The sequence below is a fragment of the Syzygium oleosum genome, unplaced genomic scaffold (genome assembly GCF_021117445.2).
Source record: "Syzygium oleosum isolate NSW1041296 unplaced genomic scaffold, Sole_v2.1 Sole_v2.10, whole genome shotgun sequence".
NCBI classification, from domain to species: Eukaryota; Viridiplantae; Streptophyta; class Magnoliopsida; order Myrtales; family Myrtaceae; genus Syzygium; species Syzygium oleosum.
The window spans coordinates 12,288,188-12,300,890 of NW_026607494.1; positions in this window are offsets into that span (position 1 = coordinate 12,288,188).

The window sequence follows — 12,703 nt, forward strand, 5'->3', positions numbered from 1 at the left end:
GTTGTCAGGACTAGCCTAAACAAGTTTGAACAGAACAATGTTATTAGGCTCTTGGAGTCTTCATCTTGATTTGGTACTTTGGACTCTGACGCTCAAACTGTGGTGACTTTTGCTTTGCCCCGGTGTGGGGGATGATCACCAACTGGGTTCATACGAAATGAAATCGCCGGCTCAATTGGGCTAGCAAGGGATATAAGTGTATGGGATAGAAAAAGAATTGCTCTTCGTCATCCTAGGGTATTTAAATTACCGCGAGAGTTCATCTGTAATAAAAACACTCAAAGATTAATGCGAATGAGAGCAAGAAAATTTCTATTCATCTTTTCACCTTGTGCGAGCTGTTGCAGCTGATGATCATAGAAAATTTTAGATATTACAAACTCCTCATCCTTCTTGTCTTGCTCAGTTCCTAGGTGAAAACATCACTGTTATCAATAAGATATTGGCATTTTGAACAGGCTTTAGTTTGCTGCTCCTCTCTTGACAAAGCCCTCTTAGTCTTGACCGTTCGGCCGTCAATGGTGTGCTTGTCTTGGAGGACTCTATCGAGGACCGCCGGACCTCAAGCTACCCCAATGTGGGGTGGTTCTTGATAGGGGTGATTTAAAAAGAACCTCCGGGTGTATGGGCTCAAAATGGTCAAGCAAAGGATCAATGGTAGTGTATGGGGCAAATAAATGAACTGCCTCTCGTCATTTTTGCTGCTGTACCTTATGCGAGAAATCTCTTTACCCTGTAGAAATGAAACATTTTCGCTCATCTTGCAAGGGTTTGGTACTTGAGAATGTGTATAAACTAAGGATTGCCTCTCATCATCTTGATACACCTCGTTCAATACATCGAAGCAGTTCGACACCATTCGTAGAATTGTCGAGATTTTCACGGGGAATTGGTGAATTAAACAGGTAAAATTACCATGCAAAATTACTTTCCACGTAATGCACTTGAGGAAGAAAGTAGTATCCATTTTCTTTAATTATTTCTTCTTTCTTGTTTCTTTCTACTCTTATGAGAAGAGTTTTTTAGGGAAAGAAATAGTTACCTGTGTTGCAGCGACAGTGAGGCAAACCTGCAAGGTAACAAGAAAGACCATGTTAATGAACGGTTCTTTGAGGGACAGGAATTGAAAACGATACAACATTACCCTCCGTGATTCCCTTCATTTGAGATTAAACTGACAACTCCTTGAGTTTTCTCGGATGTTGATAATTCCCTTCTGACAAAAACATGAGCTTATGTTAGAAATGAGAGGATTGAGGGTAAATTGAGAACGATACAAATTATCCTTCTTGCATTTTGCCTTTAAAGCGAGCAGAGTCTTTTCTCCTCTTGACTTTGTTCAGCCTTCTCTGTCTTAGTCTGCTCCTCTATACTCTTGGTCTCGAAGCTCGAATGAAATCGTCTATAATTAGGGGTGCTTCCAAATAGAGGGTTCTATTGTCAACGCATGCTGTGTCAATGCGGTTTCAACATGTTGAGGAGTTTCTTGCGAATGCTCCGATTCCTGGCTGCACAGGGTATGTGCAATTGCTTGCATGGGGATCTTCGCAGCAAAGCTAATCTCTAATTTAAAGGTCTTTGACGGACATGGGCGTGACTACCATCGAGACTTCCATGGTTGTCAGGATCGGCCTTGACGCCATTTTGTCATGTGCGAAACCCCTTTTCGGTTAGATTAGTCATCAGGAGTGTCCTTATCAATAACTTTTCTGTCAGTTCCCTTGTTATCAATTGGAACATAGAAGTTATTTCAAGGATAGTACTTCTTCACAGCATCAGAGTTGACCGAGTTGGAGAATTGGCGTCCATCCATTTCAGTCAGAATCAAAGCTCCTCCAGGGAGTGTCTTCTTTACGACATAGGGACCCTTGTAATTGGGAGCGAACTTACCTCCAAGCTCAGGGGGTAGTGGTAGCACCTTTCTCGGGACAAGATCGCCTGCTTCGAAGTGTCTTGGGCGCACCTTCCGGTTGAATGATCTGGCCACCCTCTGTTGATGGCATTGCCCATGACAGAGAGCCTTCAGTCGCTTTTCATCAATCATATTCAGCTGCTCCAATCTTTGCTGCTTCCAATCTGCATCAGACAATTTCACTTGGGACAATACCCGCAGCGAGGGGATTTCTATCTCAACAGGCAGGACTGCTTCCATGCCATACACCAAAGAAAAAGGGGTTGCCCCGGTAGATGTCCGAATTGATGTTCGGTATTCCATTAATGCAAAAGGCAATCTTTCATGCAAATTTCGATAGTTCTCAGCAGTTTTGGCTAAGATCTTCTTGATGTTTTTTTTAGCAGCCTCAACAGCACCATTCATTTGGGGACGGTAAGGAGATGAATTCAAACGGCGAATTTTGAATTCACTGAGTAAATCATCAATAAACTTGTTATTCAGATTTGTCCCGTTATCTGTAACGATGGCTTCAGGGACGTTATAACGGGCGATTATATCTTGCTTGATGAATTTCATCACATTCCGAGCAGTGACATTAGTATATGACGCGGCCTCGATCCACTTGGAAAAATAATCAATTGCTATCAAGATGAAGCGATGTCCATTTGATGCTTTCGGATTAATTGGGCGGATCACATCGATGCCCCACATTGAAAATGGCCATGACTCTGACAACTGGTGTAATTCAGTTGGTGTGGCGTTTATCTTGTTTCCATGGATCTGACAACGGTAACAATTTTCGAACGTGTCAGATGCAATCACTTTCTAAGGAAAGCCAGTAATAACCTAACCTTGTTATTTTCCTGGCCAACATGTGTCCATTCATGTGCGGACCACATACTCCTTCATGCAATTCCTGCATAATTCATGTTGCTTCGGTTGCATCGACATATCTTAGCAGAACAGAGTCATAAGACCTCTTGTACAAGTTCTCACCACTAACGAAGAACTTCGTCGCCATCTTCATTATGTACCTTTTGTCTGCAGAGCTAATCCCTTCAGGGAATTGCTGCTCCTTGATGTAGTTTATGATATCATAATACCATGGTTTACCATCGGGTTCCTTAGTCAAGGTCATACAATGGGCCGGTCTAGTCAGGACTTCAATCTTCAGAGGTTCTATTTCCAAACCATTGGTAACCCGCAACATGGATGATAGTGTAGCCAGTGCATCGGCGAATTGGTTATGAGATCTAGATAGGTTGTCAAACGAGATCTCGTCGAATTCTGAAACCAATTCTTCCAGACAGTCACGATAGGGTACTAGTTTAGTATCCCTAGTCTTCTATTTACCCACAGTCTGGAGTATGATTAAGGCAGAATCACCGAACACTTTTAGTTTGGATATTTTCATATCAACTGCTGCTTATAGACCGAGAATACATGCTTCATACTCGGTTATATTATTGGTGCAAGGAAACACCAATTTTGCGGCCACAGGATAATGCTGCCCATCTGGGGATATCAAGACTGCCCCGGTACCAGAGCCAGACAGGCTTACTGCTCCATCGAAAAACATGGTCCATGTGTGTTCCTCCGTTGATAAAATGCGATCATCTGGAAGATCATCCTCATGTGTTTCCCCAGGGCATTCAGCCAACATATCAGCGACCACCCGACCTTTCACTGATTTCTACGATGATGTTTGGATGTCAAATTCTGAAATTAGAATTTGCCATTTGGCTAATTTTCCCACTAATGCCGGTCGATTAAGCAAATACCGAATAGGTTCGTTCTCAGTTACAAGGAACGTCTGGTGGTGTAAAGTATATTGTCGGAGCCTATGCAACACCCACACCAATGCGACACATGTTTTCTCTGACTCGGAATAATTTTGTTCCGAAACGGTGAATTTCTTACTCAGATAATAGATGGCTCGTTCTTTTCCATCATCAGGATGGCTCTGGGCCAACAGGGCTCCTAACGATTCACTGTGAATCGTTAAATAAAGAGTTAGATGATGCCCTGGGACTGGTGGAACTAGTACCAGGGGACTCATCAAATACTGCTTCAGCTTTTCAAATGCTTCCCGACAATCTTCATCCCAGTTGATCTAAGCGCCTTTCCTGAGGAGTTTGAAGAAAGGCCGTGCAGTCTCAGAAAGTTGGGAGATGAACCGAGCAATGTAATTCAACCTTCCCAAAAGGCTTCTGACCTCCTTCACTGTGGACGGGGGTTGCAATTCACATATTGCTTTGACTTTCGAGGGGTCGACCTCAATCCCCTTGCTACTCACGATGAATCCGAGCAACTTACTAGAGGTCACCCCGAATATGCACTTTGCAGGGTTCAGGCGCAATTTGAACTCACGCAGCCGATTGAATAGCTTCTTCAAGGCTTCAATGTGGTCCTCTCCGCATCTAGTCTTGGCGATCATGTCACCGACATAGACCTCAATTTCTTTGTGCATCAGGTCATGAAAGAGAGTGACCATAGCACGTTGGTATGTTGCCCCAGCATTCTTCAAACCAAAAGACATAACCCTGTAATGAAAGGTCCCCCATGGAGTGATGAATGCCGTATTCTCATTGCCTTCATCATTCATCCTTATCTGGTTGTACCCAGACAATCCATCCATGAAAGAAAATAATTCGAATCCAGCAGTGCTATCCACAAGGACATCTATGTGGGGGAACGGAAAGTCGTCTTTTGGACTGGCCTTATTCAAGTCACGGTAATCCACACAAACTCGAATTCGACCGTCCTTTTTCTTCACTGGTACGATGTTTGCTACCCAATCAGGGTATTGTGAAACCTCGATGAACCCTACTTTCAATAGCTTCATCACTTCTTCTTCGATCTTTTTCGACAGCTCGGGTTTGGTCCTTCGTAACCTTTGCTTTTTGGGAGGCATGTCGAGATTGGTAGGCAAATCGTGCTCGACAATCCGAGGGTCTAGTCCTGGCATATCAGAATAAGACCATGCGAAGACGTCTTGATACTCTTTGAGGAGAGCGATCAAACGTGTGGCTTTCTCTTCGGGAAGGTTGGCCCCAATTTTCACCTCTTTTGGCTCCTGAGTACCGCCCAAGTTGATGGTAACAGTATCTTCGGTTGTAGGGGGCTTGATTTGTTCATATTGCTCTCAATTTCTTTGAATTTCAGCGGGGTCATCGCTTGAATTTTCAGAATTGCTGCTGTCAGTATCTACATCATCAAGCTGGACCGTACTAACTCCCTCGCAAGTCGCGAGATTATGCCTGAAACATAGGATAAATTGATCAGAAAAATAAATAGGGATATGGATTTTTTTTTCATTGTCCTTTTCCTCTTAAAACTTTTTTCTTTTGAAGAAATAGTGAAATGTCTTTGATTTTCGAAAATTTTTAGAAACAAGGAAGCATGAGACAGCCCGGGCCTCAGAATACTTTCCTTTCCGTGGCAGGATATCATCAACGGGCCGGTTTGGTATACTACCTCATGCCCTCAAAACATTATTTATTTACAATACATGGATTTACAACCTCAAAAGAGGGAGAGTTCAAAAAGACATTTCTTCCAATAGAAATGACGACAAAAAAAATAAAACAAAAGGATAGCCCCTTTTCTAGGGATTCATGCAGAAAGGAGAAGAGGAATTCTACTCAAGCAGGCTTGCGCCCATTCCTTCCACCGGTCCTTCGTCTATTGCGCCGACGAAGAAATCTTCGAAATCATCATTCCAGGAATCCAGCTCATCGGCTCTTCCCTTTACTGGTGTCAACTTTTCCATGTCGTTCCATCCACTAGGAATACTATTCTGCTGGTCTTCATAAAAATTTGATGGCATCTGGTAGTCAACGTAATAGTCGAACTTACCACTGGGTTGGCCCAGGGTATCCATAATTGCCTTTCCCTTGCGTGCCTTATCAGAAAGCTCAGGGACAGCATTGCGAAGGCTAGGTACCACCAAGAAGTCATCTTCACCATGACACAGCCATGGGGCACGAAAAGTAAATGCCCTGTCGTCTAGTAGGTCTTGAATTCTATTCTTCAAAGCGTCACAATCATCCAGCGAGTGCCCGACCTCTCCTGAGTGAAAGTCACAAGATTTGGAGGGATCGTAGTTAATGAAGTACTCAGGAGTAGGGTGTCTTGGCCTCCTCGTGATCAGCCCCTTCTGCAAAAGGATAGGGAATATCACATCCATGGATTTGGGAACCGGCGAGTATCGTCGTACATTGCCCTGCCACCGTAAGAGTTGGACATCTCGCCAAGTCATGTCGGGAATGGCTCCCGATGGCGGGTTTTCTTCAGGCCGATTTACTTGGGTCACCTGTTCTTCATCGGGAAACGGCAAAGACACGCCCGAGATTTGGGCAATGGTATCCATTAAGGACGCAAGCAAATCTAGTAGCTTGTCTAACTGATATTTCAAACGTGCAAGCAAATCAGGCAGGTTTGCACTCATTTCTGAAGTCGAGTCTTTGTGTATGGCCCCTATGAAGATGTTGTCAAATAGGGTGACCACACTATCCAGCGTTTCTTCTCGTCCACAATCTTCCTCAATTGGTAGCTTGTCTGGGTTCTGATGTCGGTCAACAGCAACATTTACGAGAAGCATCGAGGAGCTCCGCTGTCTTGAACATTCGGCAGGATGCTTGAACCCCTCGCTGGATTGTTCTAAGAGGTTAAGATAAATTTTTTTATCCTGCAACAGTTTAGCAGGTGACGGGAAAGTTTCCCGGATATGGGGAAGTAACAAACCGACTTGACCCGTTACGTGCCCCTTGTTGGCATGTGGGTTTCCTCCGCGATACCCTAGACCAGCGGTACGGTGATTCTTGGTAGCCTGGATAGGTTCTCGGATGCCCCGGCCTCCTCTGCCAAGTCCTTGACCTGGGGTGAAACCATTCCCAACCATGACCTTCCCTACCATGACTGAGGCTTTTGACATATCAGGGATGAGGGGAGCAGTTCCTCGATATCCATGCACAGTTGAAACGAGCTCAATGGACTCTTAGCTAGATTCCACCTTGCCACTTAGTTCAACATATGGGATGGCGGTTTCTTGGTAGATCCGATGATCTTCCTCTCCAAGGACTGTGATCAGCTTCCCTTAGGCTACAAATTTCACGCTTTGGTGAAGGCTTGAGGGTATAGCTCCAGCAGAGTGAATCCAGGGATGGCCCAATAGAAAGCTAAAGGCAGTGGGGATGTCCATCACTTGAAACAGGATGCTGAATTATGTTGGGCCAATTTGGACATCAAGGTCAATTTCACCCACAGTGTCTTTCTTCATTCCGTTGAACGCTCGAACGGATGTCTTGGAGGCGCGGAGCTTAAACGTGTCCACATTAAGACGGCGTAAGGTTGCCAACGGGCAGATATTCAACGCAGACCCATTATCTATAAGAACTCGAGCTACGTGGGAGTTTCTACATTTAACGAAAATGTAGAGGCCCTTGATATGTCCCCTTCCTTCGGCGGGAAATTCATCCTCCGAGAATATTATCTGATCCTTCAAAAGGATTGTCGCGACCTACCCCTCGAGGGCCGAACTCGATGAGGCGGGTTTAGAGATAAGTATTCATGAAACGGTTCATATGGCACATCATAAAAAATGTCTTTACTGAAGCATAAATCTTTTGGTTATCCATATGGCCCATTGATCATGAACGTGGATTTTCCCTAAATCCATATCTCGCGTGACAGCGGATCGATTTTATCTTTTTAGGAGTTGCCACTAGCCTAGGTTGGGGGTCGGCTAGAATACCCAACCGAAACGCGGGAGTTTCGTTTCGGTTTCTACGAAAACCAGAGATCAAAGGTTCGGGGACTAGCTTACGTTAATATTTCTATTAACGCCCTTTCGGTACCGCTAAACTTAACATGGTTATTATCTAAGTTGTCATGCATTTGTTCTTTACCATTTTCATGTTAAAGTCTTAGTCCACTAGGTGATCATGCATCTTGTTTTTGTATTTTCATTTAAGATTCTAAACTAATTCTTAGTCTAGAAAAAGAAAGAAATAATCAATTGTATTGAAAGACATTTCGTAAAGTAAACACTCAAAGTATTGAAATGACGAGCTAATTCTAAGTGCGAGAAAGCAAAACCCACAACTCGTCGGGTGTTTATTACAACACAAATTGAAATCCCGAGACATGATCGGGGATGAATGAATTGAATATGAATTGAAACCGGATTGGACATCGGTCAATCGCCTTGGCCTTTTTCAATTTTGGATTATCTCCCATGGACCGCCTCTCAGGTGTCGGCGTTTACATTCACAACATACATTCATGACAAACAATATCCAAAAGAATAACCAAAGAAAAACAATGGTGTAAACAATTCACTAATCAAACACGGGCCTCGGGATCGGCCTTTGTTTTTCATGCATTTCGATTCACTACCCACCTAATCATCTAATATTATTTGATTAATGGTTAAAGATAATGGGCTACCATTTGCATTCACAAAACGGCAACTCATATAAATTAACCCCTAAAGTCGGGTTCTAAATGACCACAATGGGCTATCCGCCGAACATGCACCAGGCTTAACATTCATCTAACAAACACATGCATAGCAATGAAATAAGCATGCATTTAGGCCCATGGGCCTTATTTCAAAGCCAATCAATCAATGAGAAGTGGGCTTCATAAGAAGACCACTTATTCAATTATTATCTAATTCCGAGTGCTTCTGTTCAGATGTGATTAACTAAACTAATGATGTCCAAATGAAGTGATTCAGGTGTCATTAGAAAGCTTATGACATGAGGATCAAAATTTAAGAACATTTTTTTCCAAATCCTCACTGATTTTCCCGAAAATGACAAATTCACTCTCGGTGACAGGCTGGACTCGGTTCTGGTAAGGATTTCAAAATAATGGTGGGAAAAATAACAAACCTTACCAAAACCACGTGAAAATTTTTAGACAGTTAGGATTCTCCGTGTGTAACAACTTTCATGTTTTGAGTTTTTGCTAAAAAGCCCTCCAAATTTTTATAAAATTCGGTTTTCGCGAAGGACTCAACTGCAAATCAAATTTTAACCCGTGGAGACCTTATATAAAATTTTAAGCAAATTGATCCTCCAAAAATTACTATTAGGCCCTCAAGATTTTCAGTCAACATAATGAGACCCCAACGAACAACTTTGTAGTGTTGATTTTTTGCAAAAAAGGACTCTAAATTTATTAAATTCGGAAAAACATCTTTTGGACTCCAAAGGAATGAAAATCAGATCTGAACACAGATACTGATTAGATCATAAAAATTACTTTTGAAAATTAAAATGAATTCCGATTTTGATGAAATTAGTATCAATAGAAAGATCTTGATCTCAGTGTGAACTTTTGTGAAGAAAACTTTTTCATATTTTGAACACACGAATTTATGAAAATCGAAGAACACACGAAGGTCAATCAGAAACTAGTCTGTCACCCGATTCATGCATAGATGACGATGCAGATCGTACAATGGTAACATACTTGAAATTTTATTAAAATTTTATGATGAATAGATTAAGATGTGATTTAAAACTTTCATGAATAAAGTTTTGTCAAAAAATGATCGTAGAAAATCAGAAAAATCATAGAACAGCACAACGTCAATCAGGAAATCATCAGAACAGACTTGAACATCACATTCCAGATTCTGATCCTAACTTTCGAAAGAGTTTTGACATAGCAAATTAAGTCCGATTGAGGCATGCAATATATCAAATCGAAGCTTAAGACGCGTTTTACGATTCTCTAGTTCATCACTTCATAAGATTTCGACATTAACGAGCTCAAATCAGCATCTCAAACATGCAGGTTTTCCTGGACACGAATTTACAGAACCACATCCAAGTTTACTTACCTTGTTTAACGATGCTCCGACGCGCAATCGAGCGATCCGGCCTCCGTATTCAGATCAAGAACAGCACGGAGAAGTCTCGGAAAGCTCGACAACCTATGAGAAGAGATTGCACAAACTATAGTGAGAATCGATTCGATCTCGCACTAGTGAACTAATAACGGAAAATCAAGTCAAAATAAACGATCCGTTGGCTGTTCAACGAGAAGCCAGCCACCACAGCCACATGAAGACGCCGAAGAACGCTGCTGGAGGTTCGGGATCACTGGAAGGGACGCCGATTGGCCGGTTCAACCGCTTGAACCAGCTGATCGAATCACCGGCGGCAATGCCGGTGTTGCTGCCGTGGAAGAGATCTCGCTGGAATAAGGAGCTCCGGCCACCAGCAAGCTCGGCTGGACTTGCAACTGGCTTCATGGCACCGTGGGGGACGACGGTGAGGCGGTGATCCGCTGGAAAATGGCCGGCGAGGAGACGAGATGGCCGGCGACGAGAGAGGGCGGGAGAGAGGAAGTTACGTGAGCTTAGAGAGAGAGAGAGAGAGAGAGAGAGAGAGAGAGAGAGAGAGAGAGAGAGAGAGAATTCAGATCTGAAAAATGAGAGTCCCCCCCAATTTTGGAGGGAAAAAACACTATATACTCCCCTCAACTTTGAATCTTGGCCCTTAGATTAATCTAATGGCCTAAAATGCATCTTTAATGATTAAGAATATTCTTTAAAGGCTAAGGATTGGTGACATAGCATCATGGATGGACATGATCAATTTTAAATGAATGGCCATGATTGATTTGCTTATCCCCTAATTAATTTGCTTAATCCTAAATGAAGGGCATTTTGGTAATTTTCACTTAGGAGGCATTTTCGTAATTTTCAATTAAGGGCATTTTTGTCATTTTTGGGCTCAAAAGGATGTGGCCGGCCTTGGTTGGTCGGAATGGACCGTCGATTGCCGAACTTTTGACTGGAAAATGGCTAGTCCGATCAGACCGGTTTAATTTGAATCAAACCGGGTTGAGCCGGTTAGCCCCAAATTTGGCCTGATTGAACTGGTTCAATCTTTGATTCCTTTTGTTCCAATTTGGTACAATTTGATCTCTATCATGATTAATTGACCCCATTAATATCGAATTCAATCAAATTGGATCGAACCGATTTGAAATTCATGCACAAATTGATCCAATTTAACTTGTTTATCTCAATTGCTCTTGAATTTGGGTAATTGCATGGCCAAGCTAGACTAACAAATTTAATTGAAGTCCAATTAACCAAATTGAGTCTCAATTCATCAAATTGAATATTAGTCTAGAGTGGGTCAAGTTGAATTGCATTGATTAGACCAATTACCCTTAGACTTCTTAATCATTGGATCACTAAATTGATCAAATTGACTCAAATTCATGTGAATCTTCCAAAATTGATTTTGAATTTGGATTTCATATAAGAAATTAGGCTCATTCGTACCTCAATTACGCAAATAATGAAGAATCGATCCAAATCACTAATTAGGGCCAAAATTGGGGGTTTTTGTGTTTGGCTTGGAATTACAAAATTTATTCCAAAATTGAATATAAGATGACCTCTAGATCAAATGTTGTGAAGAAAACTAACCTAAAAAATGACTAGAAATGAAGTAATTTCATTTTTGGCCGATTTGAATCAAATTCCGCAATTTGGGAAAAAGTTGATTCTAAATCGATTTTTGTAAAATTTCAAATGCCAAAGGCAAATTGAATGTAAAATAAGATGATTTTTTGAATTTTGTATTTTTCAATTTTTTTGGTCAAAGGTTTGACCAAAAGTCAAACTCTAGTTGACTTTTCACTAGGAGCTTGATTTTATGATCAAATCTTTGAATTTGTCTGGAATTTCCACTTCTAAAGTAAAATTAAACTTGAAAGGAATCTTTTTATGCGAAAAGCCCCAATTTGACCCGGGGTTGACTTTTGGTCAAATGGTGACCAAAAAGTCAACTCGAAAGTCAACCATTTGACTTTTCGAGTTTTTGCATGAAATGAATAGGAAATTTTTTACAGAAGCTAGGCCAACAGACAGAATTAAAAAACGACACTTTTTGTTCAAGAAACGGGTTCCGTCGCGATCGAAAACCATAATCTCGAATTTTCTACTTTTAATGAAGCGTCGGCTAAAAATTAGGTGTCAACAAGGATAGACCCCACAAATGCTTCTAACTTGTCGTGCTCAATTGTCTCTGGGACGTTTACTTCGCTGAGTACCTTCATCAGAGCTTTTTGATGTTTCACGGACGTTTGGAGTAGTTCCAACAAGGAAATCTGGGCGGGCAATTTACGTAGCTGATTCACAACATTGTATTCACTAGCCTTGACAATGGCCAGGAATTCTTTGGCTTCCTCGTCGGTAATAGGCTTCGGAGGCTAAGCATCAACTTGGGCATACGTTCGTCTTGACCTGGTGATTAGGTCAACATCCAATTGGTAGGACCATGGGACTGCTTTGTCATTTTTGTATCGGTAGGGCTGAGGTATTTCAATCACTATGTGCTCTGCGGGTAGGGGTACCTCAATCGTCAGCTCCTCCTCCTCGTCTGGGCTGTCAGACAAAGGTTCGTTCACAAGCGTAGGGGTGGATTCACTTGTTTCGGCATTCAGTGCTGAGAGTTCTTTATCCAAGTTGATGATAACCTCAGAGATGGTGGCCACTATGCCGGTACGACCGGCATACACAATCAAACCTGCTTTCGCCATGCTGGCAACCCTCTCTTTCATTAGGGACAAGGACAGTACTTCACCAGTAGGATAATACCCTGCTTTCACTAGAGCGTTATAAACATCAACAGTGTATACCCTCTCACTCCTGATTCGAGCAGTGTCGAAAGTGGATATGGCATTAATTCTGCTTTCATGTTCGGGTAGCGGGTTGTTTTGAACATTTAGCTTGGGTGTCTGAAATGAAAAGGCTTTGGTGTTGAGCAAGTTTTG